Consider the following 20406-nt stretch of genomic DNA (forward strand, 5'->3'; position numbering starts at 1 on the left):
TTTCCAGATCATTAAAATGTCGTCAATATACCTGACCCACAATTCCACTGACTCTGTGTACATTTCTTGTGTTTCTATGAAGACCACGATTTCCTCCCACCAGCCCAGATATAGATTGGCATAGGTGGGAGCACAGGTGGTCCCCATAGCTGTCCCTTGTATCTGATGGTACATAGTATTATGGAACAGAAAGAAATTGTGGGTCAGGACATAATCTAGAAGTTTGAGAACAAACATAGTGTGAGGTAGACAGTCAACTCCTCTAGCTCTTAAAAAATGTTCTACCGCTGCAATGCCATAGTGGTGTGGGATGCTCGAATATATTCCCTCCACGTCCAGGGTCACCAAAATAGTATCAGAATCTAATATAATCCCCTCTAATTTCCTAAATACATCTGTAGTGTCTCTTACATATGACGGCAAAACCTCCACAAAGGGGCGTAATACTTGATCTAAATATACGCTCCCACTTGAGGTCAAATTGCCAATACCGGACACGATAGGTCTTCCTGGAGGTGGTCTTATCTCTTTATGTATCTTAGGTAAGTGGTAAAAAGTAGCCACTTTGGGATTCTTAATCAGGATGAAATTATATTCTTGTTGGGATTTCAATTTCTGTTTTAAGCTTTCATCAAGTATTTCTCTGAGTTGGTCAGAATATTTCTGTGTTGGATTGTTCTTTAGGATAGAATAGCATTTCCTGTCTGACAACAAATGTTCACATTCTTGTATGTAGTCAGCCTGGTTCAAGACAACCACATTTCCGCCCTTATCGGAAGGTTTTATAATTATGGTTTTGTCTTGTTCCAGGCTTCTAAGGGCTAGTCTTTCTTGGTACGTGAGGTTTTGCTTACATTTGGAGATTGAAAGATTCTGTATGTCTTTTGTTACCATTTTATTAAAGACATCGACATTGGTACGCAAATGGATGGGGGTACAAAGGTGGATTTGTTTTTGAGATTGGTGAAGGGACCTTCCCCAGAGGGTCTAAGGCTTTCTTCCTCAAGTTCTTCTAAGATGTCAATAGTGTCTAATTGTTGTGTTTTTAGAAGTGCCATAGGGGTATTAGTGTTCTGCCATTCTCTCCGTCTCTTAAAAAATGTATGCAGAGATATCTTTCTACAGAAAAGGTTCAAGTCTTTGACACATTCAAAATGGTCTAATTGGTTAGTTGGGCAGAATGACAAACCCTTGGACAGAAGGCTAATATGTTCCTGGTTTAGTTCTTTGGAGGATACATTTATTACCTGCGTCTCCTCATTCGTCTGCCTCTCCTGGGGGGTCCCCATTTTTCTCCTTCTCTTGAGGAGACCTCCCTTCCCTCTCCTTGTCTTCCTCTTGTGATAGGTATGGGAAAGAGGCCTGGGTTCTCTAAAAAAGAGTCCACTCTTTGGGGTAGGGCAAAGGGAGCCACAAATCCTGATTTAGAGGTGTCTAGTTGTTGTGTGCCAGTGTCTATCTCAGTGTCGCTAGCAGAGACCTCCCATTCTGTGGAAGATTCTTGGGTTCTGGGATAGGTGTTATACCGTCTATTTCTAGTTTTAAAATGGAAAATTTTACCTTCTTTGAAGTCTTCGTAGTCACGAATATATTTTTTGTGCTTTCTCTCTTTTAATTCATTTTTTAGTTTTTCTACATTATTTTTCAATTTAGTTTCTAGTGATTCAAGGGTAGGATCAAGTTTCCATTTAGCTATGTCTATCACAAGGGTTTTAATTTCAATTTTTACTGCTTCTAGTTTCTTAGTTTCATGTTCAACTAGTAGACGCATCAATTGCGCTGAACAATTCAGTAAGATTTAATTCCACTTACACTGGCGACACACTTTATTCGAGCTCAGCTAGTCCCACGAATTCGGGTATACCCGGGTGTATTGAGGTTTGTGACTGTTTTCTGCCCGAGTGCATTGCGTTATTTTCCAGGCAGGGATTGAAGCATTTTATTCCCGCTGGCTGCAATACTGCACAGTATATATATATATATACTGCATTACAATTCATGAATTTATGCCATCTGGTAGACACGCGAAGCATTGCAGCCTATTAAATCCTAATCATTATCATTTAACAGATCAGCCGCCCGTCAGCCAGGCATGAACCCAGGCTGGGAAGGCAAACGCAACGGGGCTTGTCAGAGGTGAGGAGCGGCGCATTCCAGGTATCTGCCAGGTACATACTGGGTATTTGCTCGAATAAAGTGTGTCGGTGCAGTATCAATAAAAGCAGTATCTGTTGTTTGGTGGGATGGTGGAAGCTTGACCCTAAGTCCCCTTGGGACCAAATTGGTGTTCAAATAATTCTCAAGGCTTGCCACTTCCCACCAAATTCTTGTCCTTGAACTATATGTCCTTTCTAAATCCCTAAATAACCCATTGATGTCTGGTATTGGGGTCTCTGCATTAAACCCTGACGTAATGGAAAAAGTGTCTTTGACTTCATTCATCCAATTATCAAAATTATCAATATGTTGTCAGAAAACTTGTCATATTTGGATACACAATCAAAACAATGCAAAATGGTTCAAAAAATTATTTCTCAGTACTCTGTTGAGTTTGGAGCTAGTTGTGGTAAAGAACAATAGCTGTTCACAGACCTTCATAAACTATAAAGGAGAAACAACTGCTCATCCAAATACGTAGGAAATAAATTTGTAATGAACCCAAGGTGCTCAGAAGGATATATGTCTTGTATATCAAGGTAGATCCCAAGAGAGGATCAAAAAGGTTCCCTCATAGTAGAGCACTCATTGTATGGAGTGTAATAAACAGACTAACATTGGTCTATCAAAATGATATGTGTAGATAGGTCCAATTGTCCCATCTAAACCAAACTGGCCAGGAAAAAAATAATAAAGTTTTATTCAAATATATATATTAAAAACATACAAATCACATTCAAACATTAATTTTTTTATTTGTTATTATTTTAATGTTTGAATGTGATTTGTATGTTTTTAATATATATATTTGAATAAAACTTTATTATTTTTTTCCTGGCCAGTTTGGTTTAGATGGGACAATTGGACCTATCTACACATATCATTTTGATAGACCAATGTTAGTCTGTTTATTACACTCCATACAATGAGTGCTCTACTATGAGGGAACCTTTTTGATCCTCTCTTGGGATCTACCTTGATATACAAGACATATATCCTTCTGAGCACCTTGGGTTCATTACAAATTTATTTCCTACGTATTTGGATGAGCAGTTGTTTCTCCTTTATAGTTTATGAAGGTCTGTGAACAGCTATTGTTCTTTACCACATCTAGCTCCCAACTCAACATAGTACTGAGAAATAATTTTTTGAACCATTTTGCGTTGTTTTGATTGTGTATCCAAATATGACAAGTTTTCTGACAGATATTGATAATTTTGATAATTGGATGAATGAAGCCAAAGACACTTTTTCCATTACGTCAGGGTCTAATGCAGAGACCCCAATACCAGACATCAATGGGTTCTTTAGGGATTTAGAAAGGACATATATTTCAAGGACAAGAATTTGGAGGGAAATGGCAAGCCTTGAGAATTATTTGAACACCAATTTGGTCCCAAGGGGACTTAGAGTCAAGCTTCCACCATCCCACCAAACAACAGATACTGCTTTTATTGATAAGTGGAATAAAATCTTACTGAATTGTTCAGTGCAATTGATGCGTCTACTAGTTGAACATGAAACTAAGAAACTAGAAGCAGTAAAAATTGAAATTAAAACCCTTGTGATAGACATAGCTAAATGGAAACTTGATCTTACCTTCGAATCACTAGAAACTAAATTGAAAAATAATGTAGAAAAACTAAAAAATGAATTAAAAGAGAGAAAACACAAAAAATATATTCGTGACTACGAAGACTTCAAAGAAGGTAAAATTTTCCATTTTAAAACTAGAAATAGACGGTATAACACCTATCCCAGAACCAAAGAATCTTCCAGAGAATGGGAGGTCTCTGCTAGCGACACTGAGATAGACACTGGCACACAACAACTAGACACCTCTAAATCAGGATTTGTGGCTCCCTTTGCCCTACCCCAAAGAGGGGACTCTTTTTTAGAGAACCCAGGCCTCTTTCCCATACCTATCACAATAGGAAGACAAGGAGAGGGAAGGGAGGTCTCCTCAAGAGAAAGGGAAAAATGGGGACCCCCCAGGAGAGGCAGACGAATGAGGAGACGCAGGTAATAAATGTATCCTCCAAAGAACTAAACCAGGAACATTTTAGCCTTCTGTCCAAGGGTTTGTCATTCTGCCCAACTAACCAATTAGACCATTTCGAATGTGTCAAAGACTTGAACCTTTTCTGTAGAAAGTTATCTCTGCATAAGTTTTTTAAGAGACGGAGAGAATGGCAGAACGCTAATACCTCTATGGCACTTCTAAATACACAACAATTAGACACTATTGACATCTTAGAAGAACTTGAGGAAGAAAGCCTTAGACCCTCTGGGGAAGGTCCCTTCACCAATCTCAAAAACAAATCCACCTTTGTACCCCCATCCATTTGCAGTACCAATGTCGATGTCTTTAATAAAATGGTAACAAAAGACATACAGAATCTTTCAATCTCCAAATGTAAGCAAAACCTCACGTACCAAGAAAGACTAGCCCTTAGAAGCCTGGAACAAGACAAAACCATAATTATAAAACCTTCCGATAAGGGCGGAAATGTGGTTGTCTTGAACCAGGCTGACTACATACAAGAATGTGAACGTTTGTTGTCAGACAGGAAATGCTATTCTATCCTAAAGAACAATCCAACACAGAAATATTCTGACCAACTCAGAGAAATACTTGATGAAAGCTTAAAACAGAAATTGATATCCCAACAAGAATATAATTTCATCCTGATTAAGAATCCCAAAGTGGCTACTTTTTACCACTTACCTAAGATACATAAAGAGATAAGACCACCTCCAGGAAGACCTATCGTGTCCGGTATTGGCAATTTGACCTCAAGTGGGAGCGTATATTTAGATCAAGTATTACGCCCCTTTGTGGAGATTTTGCCGTCATATGTAAGAGACACTACTGATGTACTTAGGAAATTAGAGGGGATTATATTAGATTCTGATACTATTTTGGTGACCCTGGACGTGGAGGGATTATATTCGAGCATCCCACACCACTATGGCATTGCAGCGGTAGAACATTTTTTAAGAGCTAGAGGAGTTGACTGTCTACCTCACACTATGTTTGTTCTCAAACTTCTAGATTATGTCCTGACCCACAATTTCTTTCTGTTCCATAATACTATGTACCATCAGATACAAGGGACAGCTATGGGGACCACCTGTGCTCCCACCTATGCCAATCTATATCTGGGCTGGTGGGAGGAAACCGTGGTCTTCATAGAAACACAAGAAATGTACACAGAGTCAGTGGAATTGTGGGTCAGGTATATTGACGACATTTTAATGATCTGGAAAGGGACAGAAGAGCTACTCCATGAGTTTATAGGCAAACTAAACCAGAAACCACATAACTTAAAACTAACAACTCACATGGATACACAGAAAATTGATTTTCTAGATCTCTGTATTTCCAAGTCAGGTGAAGGATGTGTGGAGACTACTATCTTCAGGAAACCCACAGCCACTAATACTCTGCTCATGGCGAATAGCCATCATCCTAGCCACATCACCAACAATATACCAATAGAGCAATTTTTACGCTTGCGCCGGACTTGCTCCACCACGTCCGAGTTCACCAAACAAGCAATAGAAATGTCATCAAGGTTTAAAATGAGAGGTTACAGCAACAAACTGATCAATAAAGCATATCACAGGGCTTTAATGGAACCAAGACCCCATCTGTTAATGAAAAAGAAGAGAGAACCAGATGGGAACACTTTTAGGTTCATTTCTACGTACACCAATCAATGGAGAGATGTTAAATGAATCCTCCAGAGACATTGGCACTTGTTATTGGAAGACACCGATTTAAGTAAGATTTTGAGAGACTTTCCAACCATCGGATATAGACGGGGAACTAACATTAAAGACAGACTAGTACATAGTCATTTTACATCAGTGCTCAAAAAAACATGGCTTGGCACTAAACCCTGTGGATCCTTCCCATGCTCTAGATGCAAAGCTTGTCAGTCTATGCCAGTTACTAAACATTTCACCAATTCTTCAAATAACAAAACATTTTTAATCAAAGATTTCATTAATTGTCTTACTATGGGTACCATCTATCTGATGACATGCGATTGCGGCTTTAAATATGTTGGCAAAACCCATAGACAATTAAAGACGAGGGTTTTGGAACATATTGGCAATGTACGCAATTCAACTGATACACCAGTGGCAAGACACATTGTACAATGCCACAAAGGAGATCTGCAAGCAATGCACTTTGTGGCATCGAATATGTAACTAGGGACCCGAGGGGAGGAGATTGGGATAAACGACTTCTTCAAAAAGAATGTCGTTGGATCTACGAACTGCAAACCCTATCTCCTCTGGGGCTTAATGAAGGCTTTATTTATTCCCCCTTTTTATAAGGCCTTACGAATGGATAGCCAACATCAGATATGGGTCAGGGGGAATAGCACATCATAAGGAGCCTTAAGATCGTACTATAGTGCCTAGATTCCAATCTCACTAGGAGTTATGGGATTGTTTTATTATGCTTAGACCTTAATAGGGAATATAAGGGGATCCAGGTATACAGTTAATTGTTCATCTATTCATTTGACCAACAGGGATAGGCTATTTGATTTAAAACTAACTTCACTTAAATAGCAGAGCTATCACATAACCAATGTACCATTAATGTACTTCACTTTCTAACTACCAGCACATAAGGTATATGTTCATTGAAGTGTTCACACAATCTACACTACTATATACATCTATCTGGAATGTGACACTATTCTGCCAAGTAGATCAATGATTCCACCATATAATTGGATTTGGATTTATATCCAAATTAGATACTATTTGAAGATCTAAACCACCAATGTAAGGGGATCCAGGTATATGATAAACATATTCAAGACCTGTATTGACCAATAGGGGCAGGTCACCTATTGCTGTTTATCATTCCTACACCACTAACAGGACCTAGAATTTAAATATCATTCTGGAACAACGATGTCAATATCAATATGGACATTATAGGGGGGACCCAAGTATTTAATTAACTGACCTATTTAGACCTGCATTGACCAATAGGGGCAGGTCAATCAATTTTTAACTATCAATCCTACATCACTGATTTAGATGTTAACAGCAATATTATTTTGGGATTATTTTGGGATTATTTATTGTCCTTATATGATGGAATCACAGACCTAATATGGCCTTAATACGCATATGATAGTATAATTTACACTTTATATAGACACTAGTCTATACCCACATCGACGAGTCGCTGTTTATGAATCACATTACACATTAAACGACACAACTGTTGTATAGGTTTATTTCTTTATTTATCTTATTCACACTCACATAGCAACACCATTCTGCTCTCTTTGGGTCATTCTCCCTTGTTCTCCCCCCTCTTTTCCCTCCCCCCCCTTCCCTTCTTCGCCCCCCCCCCCCCCCCCCCCCACCGTTCCCTTCCATCTTCCACTTCTTTCCCCGTTTGGTTATTCCACCCTAGCCCTGGTCTTTGAATATCAAACGATCCATCCCTGTATGTTTGAGGCGCCTTACCCATGATGCACAAGTCTGCATGCTTGCGTATTCCTTTAAATGATAAGACCTGCAACAACAAATGAAGTCAATTAGTTATAACGGACAGTAAACGCAATAATTATACTTACTCTCCTACGATAATGACCCGATTGGTTCACGGGCATTAACCACGCCTCCATGACCCATGGAAGGCGGGACTCTATCCATATAAATAAGGCCATTACGAACCAGGAAGTATACTCCCCCCTTGAAGAAGCATGTTTAGCCCACGCGAAACGATCATTGGGACGTAATAACGTCATAGGTGACGTCATCACAAGTGGCAGCGTCGAGACGTAGGAGTATCAGGAAACTTCACCGCCAGGCTTGTATCATCAGCAGCGTTTGTTGATATTATTGCGGTTTATCTATGCCTCGTTTGGATATTATATCCAGTATCTATCTGTTTATTTTATAGATCATCGCTAACTGATAGTTTGATATACCGCTATTGTGCATCCCCAACGGAGTGATTGTATTAACAAATACCTTAATAGATGTATATACACTCTGTGGGACATTGTAGCTGCACCTGGCTTTAAGAAGTATACTCTAGGATTTTAGTCTAGCTATACTAACGGATATATGTATCTAAGCCGTTTTTCATTACCACCTCCACATTTCAGTGTGATAGATTAAGGACTTAATACCTTAATAGATGTATATACACTCTGTGGGACATTGTAGCTGCACCTGGCTTTAAGAAGTATACTCTAGGATTTTAGTCTAGCTATACTAACGGATATATGTATCTAAGCCGTTTTTCATTACCACCTCCACATTTCAGTGTGATAGATTAAGGACTTAGCTAGCGGAGGATACTTATGGATTCAACCATAATTCTCTATGCACTTTTAGATATGTGAAGGATATCTCTGCATATTGGAATTTCAGAGAGACATATTACATGATATTCTACCTGGTTTCCTACCTACTGTAAGACACTTTGTCTTTATAATCAGACACTCAGAGTGACAGTTAATATATTGATATTTGAATCAATTTCCATAGATTTTGCTGATCCTGCCACTTGAACTACGGGGTTATTTTAATGTTTGAATGTGATTTGTATGTTTTTAATATATATATTTGAATAAAACTTTATTATTTTTTTCCTGGCCAGTTTGGTTTAGATGGGACAATTGGACCTATCTACACATATCATTTTGATAGACCAATGTTAGTCTGTTTATTACACTCCATACAATGAGGTATTGACAATTAAACAATGATTCCTGTCACACTCTAAACCTCATGAAAGAAGGCTCTATAATACCCTGAAGGTAGGGAGTGAGCAAGTAATTACCCCTCCCCTCCTCATTGGGTTGGCCTTAAGGTATGAGTACACACATAAACCGCCAGCAGTCTTCCTTATGCGTGCAACTGTATCCGAAGTCCAAATGATCCAAAGCAAGTGTGTGCAGCGCACAACAGGAGAGAGAAGCAGGTCTGACAAAAAATAATTGCTTTATAACCATAAAAATAAAGGAGTGCAAAATGATTGGACCCCTGAAAGAATTCACTTAATTGCACACCACTAGAATTATAATATACCTTTTAATGAATTAATTAAAACTTATATTACCGAAGGAGTGTATAACATGATTAAAAAGAAATTAAATCAACAGTACTTAGCACCCGAGTCACCTAATTATTGTGATGGAAAACCCTATCTACCAATTAATAATGGTAGGGTGTGGGGAACTCAGAGTACTATTAGTCAGGGAATAAACTCCTCTGGATCAGCTAGCAGAGCAGATAGTGAGGATGTAAACATCAGTGAGGAGAGGAATGTTACAATTAATTACATAAATAAGAGCTCCACCTAGTGTAATAACGTGCTATTTAAAAACCCCAATAATATATCAGTTCAATACAGAGTAAAGGGTGTAGGTACCATAGGTGTAGACTCAATGACTGACACTCATGGTGCAGCTAATGAAGCGGTGAAATAAATTCACAACACAGAAGCTACAAGGCACATCTATTGCCAGGTAGAGAGATGGTAGAAAACCTCACTGACTAGCGACACTAGGCTATGATAGAGTAGTGTCATTTAAACTGTGCAGGTATATTTTAATTCTAGTGGTGTGCAATTAAGTGAATTCTTTCAGGGGTCCAATCATTTTGCACTCCTTTATTTTTCTGATTCACTTTTCAGTTCACAGTCTGCACCTACTTCATGATTATCAATATATATGTGTTCATTTAATTCATTATTATTTCAATTAGTATTATTTTTTGATCACTCCCTATCCCCCCCCCTGTCTTCTTTATAACCATAAAATCGAGGGTAGAAGCCCTTCTACGTGTTTCGTGCAGGTTATGCACTTTATCAAGAAGTTCCACATCATAGTACACAACCTGTTAAAATACAGCTGACTGCTGGTTTGGCGTCAAACATAATAACTCCTCCCTTCAGACCATTGTGTTTGTATGGGTTCTGTTTGAGGGTGCGTGCGCACCGACAAGCAGGGGAGGTTCTTAGTTGCGTCCCATATCCCTGCGCATGTGCGTGGTGACGTGTGGGAGGGAGGTCTTCTGCGGAGGATGATCGTGACTCCTGTCAACATTGGGTGAGTATTTGTCTCCAAATGCTGTGGGGTCTTTTGATCATCAAGGCGAGGATTCTCTCCTCCCCCTGGGTACTATTGCACATGCGCGGGTGATGTGATGCGCATTGGAGGATCACAGAATGTGACATCATTATGTTTGGCGCCAAACCAGCAGTCAGCTGTATTTAAACAGGTTGTGTACTATGATGTGGAACTTCTTGATAAAGTGCATAACCCCGGAAGAAGTCGCAAGCAGCGACGAAACATGCTGCATGTCGGGTCTTTGCCGACACACTACTACTTATGTATTACCTAACAGTACTGCTTAAACCTTTAGTGCTTCTCATGGCATCTTTACTTGATATTTAGATCGTGCACTCCTTGATACACCCACTTAAAGAGGTGTCCTGCACTGATACAACTTTGACAGTGCTCCCTGTGCTCACACACAAACTATATATAACATATGCGAGCTGGCAATGATTCCCTCAGTTACAAAGGGTCTCAGAGATCAATATTAGCACACAAACAGGGTGCATGGTGACACTTCGATCCATATCAGAACTGTAGCAGAGACAGGATGCACGTATACCTGTATAAGACCACATCTCTGTATGGTGATTTGACCTAATAGAATCATGATACTTACACCAGCTGGACCTTCCATCTGATATACAGGGTGACTCTACAATTACTATAAGAAAAAACCTGTCCCGTTTATCAATGCCAAATTCTTCTAACGTGCCCTATCAGCGCAAGGCATTACCTTAGCTGCACCGGAACATTGCGACACATGCGCAGTAAGAGAGTCTCTTACCCATAAGCACAACAGTGCTAGGCTATCTGTCTTTCAGTTCTGGAGATATACAGCATTGACCATACAGCTACACATCTCTTATGAACTCTAGAGATACCTATACTCAAAGCAGGGTATAGCAATTATATATATATAATTGTATACAGGGTGACTCTACAATTACTATAGGAAAAAACCTGTCCCGTTTTTCAATGCCAAATTCTTCTAACGTGCCCTATCAGCGCAAGGCATTACCTTAGCTGCACCGGAACATTGCGACACATGCGCAGTAAGAGAGTCTTTTACCCATAAGTACAACAGTGCTAGGCTATCTGTCTTTCAGTTCTGGAGATATACAGCATTGACCATACAGCTACACATCTCTTATGAACTCTAGAGATACCTATACTCAAAGCAGGGTATAGCAACTATAATTCACCTACCTAGCCTCACATACGCATGAATCTCATCTGCCCTCACGATTTTTCCGACAACATCCACGTGACACACGCGCAGTAGGATTCTCTCACCACACGAGACAGCACGGCTGAGAACTATATGCTCAGCCCAGACATAGGTAGTCACTTTGGTGCTGTTTAGCTGTGGATTTTAGCCTTTGCATATCAGCACATTACATCAGTGCAGGCAGCTACCATACAATCAAGATTTGGCTGAATATCAGTAAACATTTGTATGCATTGATCTTTAACACTCTGTCTCAAAAACTTCCTATTTTGAGCCATTTGACATGAGATCACTATCCCACACTGGCACCGACTAGGGATACCCAGTAGTAGTATAGACTTATCCAGTCTATTTTTATCCAAGTGAATTACACCACACAACATTGCAAAATATTTAATAAACTTTTTTTATTTTTCTTGTGCTTTGTACATATTCATTCACCCCTGACCATAGTATATTATAAGGGTCTGCTGTGCGCCAATATAAGGGACCTTTTGTACCTGTCTCAGGTACACTCCCCCATCTCTAAAGTGCATAACCTGCACGAAACGCATAGAAGGGCTTCTACCCTCGATTTTATGGTTTCCCAATAAAGCAATTATTTTTTGTCAAACCTGCTTCTCCCTCCTGTTGTGCCCTGCACACACTTGCTTTGGATCATTTGATCACCATCGTAGACGGCTCCTAAATTTAGGCTATAGGTTCCGTCCATGAAGTTTGCCCCAAGATTTCTCGGTCCATTTTCCATTTCTGAAAAAATAAACCCTGTTGCGTATCGTTTGTTCTTGCCTTCGTCCATGAAAATTCCCTCAGTTTTTCATGTATCCATGCTTAAACCTGTGTTCCAGAATGCTCATTCCATTCCCGTTCTTCCCACCACCCCCGTGTTGGTACAAGGTCAGCCGGAATACGAGATCCAATCGATTCTGGATTCCAAAATATCTCGAGGTTCTCTACATTATCTCGTTTATTGGAAGGGATTCGGCCCTGAGGAAAGATCATGGGTTCCTAGTCATCGGGTTCATGCGGCATGGATGGTAAGGAATCTTCATATGAACTTTCCAGAAAAGCCTTCATGGAGTCGCCTGGAGGTCTCTCCTAGAGGAGGGGGGGAGGGGGTTACTGTGAGGATTCGCCGTTCTGCTACTCCTGCCTCTTTAACCCTCACCCGCCCCTTGGACTACCATGGCACTCAAGAGTGGCAATCTGGCAGCAGTACTTAAGCGCGGCGCGTGGGTTCTGCATGGTCCTCTTCAGTTCCTGGGCATGGGGCGCGCTCTCGTCCCTCCTGTCTTGGCACGGCACGGCAGTGGTCTGCGGTCCCCGCTCCTCAGTCCCGCCTCCAGCCTGACGTCACCATTACGCAGCGCGGTCGCATCCCTTGTTCCGCCTCTACCTCCGCGGGTCCCGCCACTGGTCTCCACCCCCGTGTTGGCACGACTATTGTAGTGCATGATGAAGTGTGCAACAGGGTAGCCTACGTGTTGCGCGGGTTGCGCGCGGCGCACACACACATTCTGATGCACTGGCTAATGGCTGTGTAATAGGACGCACCTGTATGGTCCAGCAGCCTATCCTGTGACATTCTCCTGCTTCCTAGTCGCCTCCCACTGGTGGGAGGTCATATGTTCTCAGTGCTCCCAGTCATTGCTGAGCATAACCTCTGTTTGTGTAACGCTGCACTCACTGCCTAGTTCCTGTCTGCCTTAACCCTGCTGCCTGACCCTGCCTGGATACTACCCTGTGATACTCTCCTGCACTGACCTTGGCTTTGGATACGACTACTCTACTCTCTCCTGCACTGACCCTGGCTTTGGAACCTCGACAACGCTGTCCTCTCCTGCACTTACCCTGGCTTGGCTCCACGACTACTCTGCGCTCTCGAACCCTGACTCTGGCTACATACCGTACACAAGATTTCGCTAGGTTCAAGAGAGAATTCAAGCAGGTGCTTGATACCCCTGGTCGTAAAGTTACTGCTGTGTCTTCTTTGTTTCATATTTTCCAGGGCCACAGATCTGTCGCCAAGTATGCCCTGGAGTTCCGGACCTTTGCTGTGGAGACGGGCTGGAACGATGAGGCTTTATCTGCAGCCTTCTGGCAAGGACTTTAGGAGACTCTGAAGAATGAGTTAGCAGCCCAGGAAAGACCCGCCGCACTAGAGGACCTGATAGCCATATGTATTCGGGTGGATCAACGCCTTCAGGAAAGGCGGCTTGGATGCCATCATGCTCTCTCACTCCTATGCCTTCTATCCACAGTCCTACTCCCACCAGTCTCTCAGGTCTTGAGGTCCCAGAACCCATGCAGTTTGGAAGACATCAACTCTCCTATTCTGAGAAACAACGTCGGAGGAACGATGGCTTGTGTTTCTTCTGCGGTCTACCTGGACATCTGGTGCGCCGCTGTCCTTCGGATTCGGGAAATGCCAACACCCAATAAGGTATGGGGGAATCTCATTGGGTATTTCTTCTTCTACCCCTACTAAGGGAAGACTACTGAAAAGGATTATGCTTCCGATCTTCCTCGAGGTCCCTGACTTCCGTGTATCCGCGTCCGCTTTTGTCGACTCCGGGTCTGGGGGAAACTTTGTGGATCAGGATTTCGCCAACAAGCACAACATCCCTATGATACAGAAGTCCGTACCTGTTGGTTTCGAGGCCATTGATGGAAGACCTCTCAAGCCAGCCTTCATTACTTTGGAGAAAGTTCTTCTTTCTCTTTCCACGAAGGATGGTTATAAAGAGAAAATTTCCTTGGACGTAATACACTCACCTGCGGTGCAGGTAATCCTGGGTCTACCTACCAAATAGACTGGACTGATAACAAACCTATACAGTGGGGTCCAGTCGCTAAGAGTCCTTCTACGCCCCCTGTACAAGTCTTTGCCGGCCTAGAGACCACCAAACCTGCCAACACTTTTCTTCTTGTAATATATTCAGTTTCTTGACGTGTTTGATAAGGTTCGCTCTGAGGTTCTGCCCCCTCATCGTCCCTTTGACTCCCCTATTGATCTTTCTCCTGATGCCATTGTGGCGGTGAGACGGTTAACCAGACCAATAATAAAGGTATTATGCCCGGCTAGTTACCCCTAAAAGGTGTTTGGACAGAAGGTGTAAATATGTATTGCAACCCTCAGCCTATGTTTTCCCCTCCACTATCTTTTTGTCACTGTTTTGCAGCTAAGATGCTAGTTGCAGTTACACTGAATGAATGAAAATGTGCTAATGTGCTAATTGTATTTGTGACACAAGGGGGAGCTTCTAGCACTGAACCAAACGCTAAGTGAAGAAGCGTGCCTGTGAATACATGGCTGCTTTGAAGATGGGTATCACTTCCTAAGCCGTAGACCTCTAAACCGCAAAGTCAATTAGATAAGTGGTTTGCGGTCTAGCTGAAGTGCTGTCTTGTCAAAATGTATCCAGCGGTCTTGTTATCTACTTAAGCTGAATTGTTGGCGTGTGTCTGTGGATACATTGTATGCCGGCTTGTAACCCAAACCAATTATAGGTCAAAACGCAAACAACACCACAGAGCCCATTCATTTAAGTGGATATCTTGTGCTAGGAAAGAGCTAGCACTCTAATTTTTGGAGTGCAGTCAGTTACACATGTACCATGAACATACATATGAATTTTATATTTGTTACTCTTGCAGAAGATACATTTATAAACATACTGTATTTCAATGGTGTTTTAAAAGCAAAAGCAGGAAACCCTTTCTGCCGGTCCGGCAATGAATCCATTAACATGCCCATATGTTATGGATGAATGAGCTGAGGGATTTTTCATCTCTGGACTTCAAAGGCCACCCTGCTGAGATGGTGCCCCAGTGTCTAAAGAAGTCCGGAGTTGAAAAGCCTCAGAGACCCTAAGTGTTAGGGTGGCCGGGATATTGTTAAGTACCAGATACCGGTGTGAAGTATGGGCACATCACACTTGGCAGCCAAACCCCAGACTTACTGTCGCCAGGTAAGAGGTTGGGCCCGGTATGCTAGGTAGCTCAGGTCTAAGGCTAGCACATGCTCTGTGCAAACCGGGAAGCAACTTCTGCCCTCTTTGTAACGTACTGGCAAATATGGGATAGGTGGGGAAAATTATTCCCACGAGCGGATTGGGTGTATATGTTAGGTATAGGACCCTTAACCCTATAAAAATGCATGCAGCCCAGGCCCAGGCAGATTCATCTCAGATTTTACCAAGATACGTCCAAGCTGCAGTGTCAGAGATTCCAGAGTGTGAGGGGTTAACTACATCGTAACAAAGATTTACACCCCTCTTCCAGAATTCGTTTGAGCTAAGGATTCCCGAACGAATCCTGTAAGGACTATACGAAAGAATTCCTTTTGGTGGAGATATAGGGCTGGCAAGTTGCGCCCCTAGCCAAGGATTGTCGCAGGACTCAAACCGCGCACCCACTTGCATGCGTGCAGAGGTGCCCTGAGACTTTGATTAGTTTTGTGGACATTTGATTTTGTTTCCCCATCCCAGTAAGTGTTTTATTTACTGTAATTTGAATATTGTGTGTTTGTCTAAAAAGGAAATAAATTACCATTTATTTTGCCCATTTTGTGTTCTCAATCCAGAATTCCGGTATTAATTTGTTGATAAGCCCTGGTCTACCGTGACAGGCTTATATTTACTGGTGGTAGTGGTGGGACGCTGATTGAGCCTAGGATATAGTCTCCTGCGGGATTCTGTATGATATTGGGGGAATCTCATAGATTGCGAGCTCCCCAGACAAGTGGCAACTTACACACACTTCACAAGAGCACAAGATAATTCACCTTGCCCTTTGCCAATACCTCTGTGCTAACCTCACACCATGAGTAACCGCTCAGGAAGGTTCCGATCCTGGGACCGAACACGGATCATGGAGAGATGTACAGGATATGGATTGCTGATGGACGGTCAGTCAAAACCACAACTGGAGGAGCACTTGGAGAGTCATGAAGCCAGTCTGGCTCCATTGGAGGTGCCTGGCCCCTTTGCTGCTGTGGCAGCAGACACCAATCAGCCCGAAGTGCCAGAGGTCGATCCAGCTCTGGCGCTTCAAGGACATTGGGAGAGAGCAGGTGACCACCTGAATAATGATGGGTTGGCGCCAGTGGGTGCGGAGGAGGTAGTCGCTGCGACTACCGGACTTGCTGCTTCTGAGCTCACAGCTCTCGTCGCATGGGGAGAAAGGGCTACAGCAGTGGAGCGTATCCAGATGCTTGCCACAGTGCACGGAAAAGCCCCCATTCCCACATTGTCAATGGGAAACATGATATTCCCCAGGTGGACCATCACAGCTTCAGCAAGTTCGTGGATGGCACGGATGAGATAGATGCCTTTCTCAATTACTTTGAGACGCAGTGTCTCCAGTACAGGGTCCCACGTAGGGACATGGTGCTGAGATTGCATCCACTGTTATCCGTTAAAGCCAAGCTGTAACGGATCGGGGACACGTGCCTCTCAGCGGGTCCCCGTCACCTCTGGTCCCACGGCGGCTCCCTGCCCCGGTTCCCCGCTCCCTCAGCATCTTATCTTTCCCACGCCGAGCGCACGCCGCATTTGCACGCACGCGATCGGGGTGCGCGCACGGCAGCCTTACAGAAGGCGCGTGCACCCGATCCTCTTACCTGCCCTTCCGCACTGCTGGCGCCGCACCCCATCGGCTGCAGGCTATTACCAGGTATCACTCCCCTATCTCCCTTCCTGCTCACCTGGACCTATCATCGCAATCACTCAGACAGGCCTCCGCTCCACCCCTTGCTACCATTGGTCCTCCTTCTTTTATAACCCCAGTCTGACCTCTCCGTTGTCACTCAGCATAGCTTCTCTGTGGCTCCTGTGTGCAGTGACTTTGCCAAGCTCTCTGTTTCAGCTCTTGTTTGCTGTCGCTGTCCCTGTTTGGATTCACTTGGATTGATCTCAGCTCGGCTTGACTATGTGTACCTCTCTACCCCTGGACTCTGCTTTGGACCTCACTATGCTGCTTTCTCCTGCCCCTGACCCTAGGCTCTTGGACATTACCCTCTGGCACCCCGGACTCAGCAAGTATATTGTTAACCCTTTTCTCACCAGGCCCGGCAACGCAACTTACCACACTCCGGGCACGCCCTCACTGCTGTGGGTGCGTGTTATACTCTTACCTACCTCTGTACTGGGGATTGGCCAGGTCTGCGGGCATACATGCATTACACAAGCAGACTGTGCAGGGTATTGCACGTGTGGATGCCGGTGACTACGGTCAAATTAAAATTATGCTGCTCGCCCAGTATGCCCTTACCCCAGAAGCATACCGGGGCAAGTTCCTGACTGGGGAGAAGTACCCTCGGGAATCTAATGTGGACTATGGAGCCCGCATGGCTTTGCAGGGGACCCAGTGGGTGGAGGGTTACGGGATCACCAAGTTCAATACCCTACAGGACTTTATGTTCCAGGAGCAGCTACTGCAGCAGCTTCCCTCGGACGTGAGGGCATGGGTCTTTGACCACAAACCAAAATCCCATGTAGATGCTGCGAGGATGGCGGACGAGTAAGTGGCCAGCAGGGCTCTGATGACCAAAAGATCGGCTTCCAAAGATATAGCCAGCCTGGCCAAGGGAGTCAAAACCACCCCTCAGTGGACCCACAAGCCTGCAGCAGATGGCAACGCACCCAAAGCTGCAGAGTTTAGATATGAGAGGCAGTGTTACACCTGCAACAAGGTCGGACATCTCAGGCCAGACTGTCCAGACAGGGACTTGTCCAAGGGACCCCATCAGGGGCAACGATCACCAGCTGTGAGGCCGGTCGCCCGTGTGCGACTGGCAAACACAGAGGAGCCAAGCACAGCCATGTAATAGATCCACAGAGGGACATCCATGGGAGAACCTGCCCTTGCTACCTCGGGACCAGCAGCGGAGATCGGAGGACATCAGGTTGCACCAGTCGGTATGCAGCCCAACAATGTCTGGCAGAAGCATCTGCGGAAGGTGACCACCGTGCGCTCCTGTTTAGAGAGAAAGGGACCACGGGTTAGATGAGGTCTGGACTGGTAAGCGACAGCTAGTGGTACCCATGGAGTATATTCAGCAGTTGTTGCAGGTAGCCCACTCTATTCCACTTGCAGGGCATAAGGGGTTCACTCGGACGAGAGCCTGGCTGTTGCAGCATTACTAGTGGCCAGGGGCATCCAGGGCTGTGGCAGATTTCTGCCGGTCCTGTGATGCCTGCCAACGAGTGGGTAAGGCGGGTGACCGTGTGAAGGCACCCCTGAACCCGTTACCAGTTATAGGGGAACCCTTCCAGCAGGTATCCATGGACCTCGTGGGACCCCTCATGGTTCCCAGCTGGTCATGGAAGCGCTACATCCTCATGGTGGTGGACTTTGCCACTCGGTACCCTGCGGCGGTAGATCTTGCCACTATTGATGCTAGGGCAGGAACGAAAGCCTTGTTAACCATGTTTTCTAGGATAGGATTCCCTAGTGAGATCCTAACTGATCAGGGGTCGCAATTCATGAGTGAATTGCTGCAGTGTCTTTGGGATGCGTGCGGGGTGAAGCACCAACGCATGACCCCTTACCACCCCCAGACCAACGGACTATATGAGAGGTTCAACGGGACCCTGATGCAGATGCTTAAGACCTTCATTCAGGCAGAGGGCAAAGATTGGGAGATTCACCTGCAGCACTTGGTGTTTGCATACCAAGAGGTACTGCAAGAATCTACAGGCTTTTCTCCCTTTGAGCTGCTATATGGAAGAAGGGTAAGGGGACCTCTGGACCGATTCCGTGAGGGATGGGAAGGGGAGAGTACCATTACTGATAAACAAAATATATTATGCGCAACTAATAAACCTCTAATATTATCAGTGATACAATGTGTTTTACATAACCGTGTAATGTGATGTAGAAAGCGTCTGCTGCTATTAAACAGGGGGTGGCTCGGCACCCCCCCAAACACTGAAGATATGGAGACAAAGAAACAGCGCACAACGCAAATAGTGAAGTATGAAAGTAACAAGTGTATATTAAAATAGGGGATAAATATTCTGCGTACATCAAGATATTAGGACATAAACATTGAGTGTGTTAAACACACAAGTTACCACTCGGCGGCCGCTCATACAGGAGTCAGGAGTATGTTTCCCTTGGCAGGCGTCTGGGACAGCAGCTGCGATGCTTTTCCTTCCTAGGAACACCTCTGCATTCGGTCACCGTCTCTGTGGGAAACTCCCCTCTGGTCAGCTGGGCTCCAGACGGATCAAGCAATCTGCAGCCTGCAGACGCACTGGGAGGGTCCCTGGATTGATCAGTGAGGACCTGGGTGGTTTACAGAGCTCTCCGTTTAGTGCAGCCACAAGCAGGGATGAACTGGCTGGCTGGGAATGAAACACCAGTATGTCGCGCTGTTGCTCCGTTGCTGGACGCTGCGGAGTGACGTCACAGTAGCGATTTAAAAAATACACAGCAAAAGCGGAATAAAGTCTCTAAAGTGCCCAAATTACACACATAGGATAGAGTAGCAATAAAATACTTGGACCAATTACATCCTACATGTTTCGTAGTCACAACTAAATAGCTCAGGTGTAAGGTTAGCACATGCTCTGTGCAAACCGGGAAGCAACTTCTGCCCTCTTTGTAAGGTACTGGCAAGTCTGGGATAGGTGGGGATAATTATTCCCACGAGCGGATTGGGTGTATATGTTAGGTATAGGACCCGTAACTCTATAAAAATGCCTGCAGCCCAGTCCCAGGCAGATTCATCTCAGATTTTACCAAGATACGTCCAAGCTACAGCGTCAGTGGTTCCGGAGTGTGATGGGTTAATTACAACGTAACAAAAATGTTGCACCCCTCTTCCAGAATTCGTTTGAGCTAAGGATTCCCGAACAAATCCTGTAAGGACTATACGAAATAATTCCTTTTGGCGGA

This window comes from Ascaphus truei, chromosome 5, assembly GCF_040206685.1.
Source record: "Ascaphus truei isolate aAscTru1 chromosome 5, aAscTru1.hap1, whole genome shotgun sequence".
In the NCBI taxonomy this organism is placed as follows: domain Eukaryota; kingdom Metazoa; phylum Chordata; class Amphibia; order Anura; family Ascaphidae; genus Ascaphus; species Ascaphus truei.